The sequence below is a fragment of the Ornithorhynchus anatinus genome, chromosome 16 (genome assembly GCF_004115215.2).
Source record: "Ornithorhynchus anatinus isolate Pmale09 chromosome 16, mOrnAna1.pri.v4, whole genome shotgun sequence".
Taxonomy (NCBI): Eukaryota; Metazoa; Chordata; class Mammalia; order Monotremata; family Ornithorhynchidae; genus Ornithorhynchus; species Ornithorhynchus anatinus.
In genome coordinates, this window is record NC_041743.1 from 8,451,320 (window position 1) to 8,455,718 (window position 4,399).

Sequence of the window (4,399 nt, forward strand, 5' to 3'; positions counted from 1 at the left end):
TGTGGTTGTTAGGTGGCGCTCTGGAAAGAGAGGGGTCTTTTTTGAAAAGAGTCTCCAGTGTAAGGGGAGTAAAGGGTGTTGTCATTTCTGAACATTTTTCATCACTCCCAAGGGAGCAAATCCAATTCTGCATTCAGGGAGAACCCACGTGAGATTGAACAAGGACCAGGATGTAGATGCAGCTCAGTCCAGTAGGAAAGGTGAATTATGACAGGTACTTAGATGATTCCTTGTTTATCTAATTCTCACACCCAGCAGCTCATGGGTCTGTTCCCTGTTGCTAGAAATTTACCTGGTTAAGATTCCCCACCCCCCCCCCCCCCATATCCAGGGCCTTAATAAGAGTTTCTTACTACACAGGACTATTTTGCAATGATAGCTCTAAATAATTTATTTTTATTTCGAGAGAGAATACACCTTAGAAAAATGGAAACCTGAGATTTTATTTAATTTTAAAGCCATATTTTTGTGCTCTTAGCACTGGACAGTTTCCTGTGTGAGATCTGTGTCTGCATTTCATTACCTGGGCTTGTTCTAAAGAGGATTTATTTTTGTTCTGTGAATAATTTTGAACGGTTCTTGTACATGTACAGATATAGATATGTTTGAGGTCTTTTATTGATATTCCTACAAAGAGGACAAATAAACTTTAACTTTAAACATTTGAGAGTCAACCTCTTCATTGATGGACACTTCGCCACCTTTGCTTTAGCAACCGACGGGTCGTCATCTTTGCTTCTGGTGGCTGGGAGCTTGGGGGGGTCAGTATCGGGGCAATTGGCAGGAAAGGGAAGGCAGGCATAAGGCCACTAACTGAGGAGACAGATTTCACCAGAGCCCAACTGGAACTCAGGTAAAACTGCTCCCTCTCTGGAAAAGCCCTGGGAAATAGTCGGTGTTCACAGACAATCCCTTCTCCTCCTCTTCCTCCGTTTCCCTCCTTTCTGCCCAGTCTCAGCTGTAACTGGAGCAGTGGGAAGTGGGCACCAGATTGGGCCGTCCATTTCCTCCAAGGTTCATTAGGCTGCTCCTCCTGGCTATTCAGGTACCACCGGCATTTGGGGACATAACAGGGAAGGAAAATGCCCCTTCTTGAGCAGAGACTAGACTCGAAGGTCTAGTTTGGGGGCACTTCGTAGCCGATCCAGGTGAGTCTGAATTCCTCATTACCCAAAACCTTTTCCATAGCTTCATGGATCTGAAACCCAAGGAAAAGAGAAGGTGGTCCTGCTGTTGATCACCCCATCTATCAGAGACCAAACCCCAAGGCCGCCTAGCATCCAGTTCCTTTGCTCCTTCCCTTCCCTCCAGCAACTTGACCTGGGGAAGTGATATTTATCCTGGCAGCTCCGCGGGACTCAGGGCAAAGAGATGGAAACCGTGGCCTAACATGAGATGTGAGGTTTTCTGTGGCCTCCCATCAGACCATCCTTCCCCCATCACAATGGGTTACCAGGAATTGGTTGAGGAAGCCAACCAGAAGCTGCTATGCCTGATGGGCAGTTCTGCCACCTCTCTTCCTTTAAACCTATTACCCTATTTATTTTGTTAATGAATTGTACAGCGCCTTGATTCTATTTAGTTGCCATTGTTTTTATGAGATGTTTTTCCCCTCGACTCTATTTATTGCCATTGTTCTTGTTTGTCCATCTCCCCCGATTAGACTGTAAGCCCGTCAAACGGCAGGGACTGTCTCTATCTGTTGCCGACTTGTTCATCCCAAGCGCTTAGTACAGTGCTCTGCACATAGTAAGCGCTCAATAAATACTATTGAATGAATGAATGAATAAACCTCATAACCGGATATTAAAACTTTGTACAAGTCTACTGTTCCTAACCCTAAGGCAGCAGAAAGACCCAAGCTTTTGGATGCCTAAATGCCAATTGCTATTCTGCATCTTACTGGTTTAAGGTCAAAATACTCAGCAATCTCCCTAGCCACCCCCCCCCCTTCCCTCCACCCTCCTTACCAAATCCCTGCTCTCTAAGCCGGCTGTATCCCCCTGAGTAAAGCTCTTGGAGGGGCTCTTTCTTGAAAGAACCAGAAAACCTATTGGATTGGTCTGATCACTTGATTTTCACCATTCATTCAATCGTATTTATTGAGCACTTACTATGTGCAGAGCACTGTACTAAGCGCTTAGAATGTACAATTCAGCAATAGAGACAATCCCTGCCCAGTAACGGGCTCACAGTCTAAACTGGGGAGATAGACAGCAAAGCAAAACAGACAAAACAAGTAGTCTGGCGTAGATATCACCAAGATAAATAGAATCATAGATATATACACATCATTAAAATAAAGAGTAATTAATATTTAAATATGCACAGTGCTGTGGGGAATGGGGAAGAGCAGAGGGTGGGAGGAGGGAATGGGGAGGGGAGGAGGAGCAGAGGGCAAGGGGGGCTCAGGCTGGGAATGCCTCCTGGAGGAGGTGGGCTCTCAATAGGGCTTTGAAGAGGGGAAGAGATAACATCTACATTTCCTTAATATATTTTAATGTCTGTCTCCCCCTCTAGACTGTAAGCTCCTTGTGGGCAGGGAATGTGTCTACCAACTCTGTTGTACTCTCCCAAGCACTTAGTACAGTGCTCTGCACACAATAAGCACGCACTAAACACCTCTAGTTGATGGGAGAGGATTTTGTTCACAAAGAAACAAAAGTCACCCCATGGCTTATACGTCAAACATGCTAATGAATCGACTCAAAAGCAGCGTGGCTCAGTGGAAAGAGCACGGGCTTTGGAGTCAGGGCTCATGAGTTCGAATCCCAGCTCTGCCACTTGTCGGCTGTGTGACTGTGGGCAAGTCACTTAACTTCTCTGTGCCTCAGTTCCCTCATCTGTAAAATGGGGATTAAGACTGTGAGCCCCACGTGGGACAACCTGATTCCCCTATGTCTACCCCAGCGCTTAGAACAGTGCTCGGCACATAGTAAGCGCTTAACAAATACCAACATTATTATTATTATTATTTTCCCATAGTCAATCCCCACTGACTTTTAATTCCTCGACGGCAGAAACAGTGTCTTTTTACTTCTGGTGCACTCTCCCTAGCGCTAAGTACAGTGCTCTGCAGCAAATTGCTGCTCAGTATACGCTACTGATCGAGATGAAGCAGGGGAAGGGAACTATTTGGTTCTCTCTGGATTTGCCAGATGCTACAAGTCTCTGACTGGGAGCACTTAGAAGTGAACAAGTAGGTGGAAGTAGAAAGAACGATTCTAGGAGGAGGCTGCTGGGACCTTGGGATGATGCGACCCGGGCCGGATGACCTGGTCTTGGGAAATAGACTAAAGTCATGGGTAAAGTCTCCTCTCTGTTGATTTGGTGTTGGGGTATGCACTCCTGGCAGGGGCGTGGGGGGTTTGCAGGACCTCACCTCCCAAAGGATCTGTTCTTTCATTTCCTCAGGGTCCATGGGAGTCAGGAAGTTGAAATCTGCCTTCAGGACCACAAACGCCAACTCTGCAGGAACCGGAAAGATGAGTGCTGGGGCAGTGTGCTGCCCCACGCTGGATAAGCTGGCCTCTTAGCCTGAGATGGCCCCGGTGAGTGCCCACTGCCCTCTGGGTGCGACTCAGGGAGCGGAGCAGAGCCCCATCGGAGCCTGAGGACTGACCCGCATTCAGGGGCCGCGAAGGGAACGTGGCAGGGCCAGGAGGGAGATGGGCCCAACTCTGGCAGTGAAGGGTGCTGGGCCCCGGCCGGATGTCCCAAGGGGTTTAGATGGTGGTCATGTCCAGTCTGAGCTCATCTGTGTCCAGCCACCCCTTAGGGGAAAGCAGATGAGCCCAGGAGGGCTAGAGGCTCTGCAAGAGGGAGTGGCAGAGAGCCGCAGGGCGAGGGCTTCTCCGGTAACGGTCCGTCCAAACGTCAGCCGCGGAAGCCCTCCCCTGGCCAGAGTGACTATGCCCGGGAGGAAGAAAGGGGGGCAGCCGGATGGATGGTGATCACGTGGGAGTTTTAGGAGACTGCCTCACCCATTGACTCTTCACAGTGGAGGCTGACTCTCCCTTCTTCCCCTGCAGCTCTCTGGGGTCCAAACCCAATCAGTGCCATTGTTGGGCCAGAGACTGCTAAGTGAATTGGCCCGGAGCGAGCACCGAGCCCCCTATGGCTCCCGCCCCCCACCCCGGGCCGGGGGCAAAGCAATCCAACCCCCCTGCCACCGCCGAAGCTGCAGAGCGGGGCCCCAGTTACCTTGCTCTGAGGCACTTCCCTGGGGCTCTGAGACTACTCTTCCAGGACCTGGGTTCTGGGTGGGGGGCACATGGAGGACTGGAGTGGAGGTCACTAGGCTGGAAGGGGTGACCCCTCTCCCGAGGCTGGGAAGGTCTGCATGGGACAGTGAAGGCATTATTCCGGCAATGCGGGGGGCCACCGTAGAGGGGAGTGG

The 4,399-nt window shown here is 50.0% G+C and overlaps 1 long non-coding RNA gene across 1 annotated transcript; it reads right to left on the reverse strand.

Annotated features, from left to right (window-relative positions):
* Positions 1–315: 315 nt before the first annotated feature.
* LOC120638897 lies at positions 316–3,621 on the reverse strand. The gene is made up of 2 exons (XR_005660929.1): positions 3,383–3,621; positions 316–1,198 (listed from the first exon to the last, which is right to left on the reverse strand). It is a non-coding gene; the product is annotated as an uncharacterized LOC120638897 (long non-coding RNA).
* Positions 3,622–4,399: the final 778 nt, after the last annotated feature.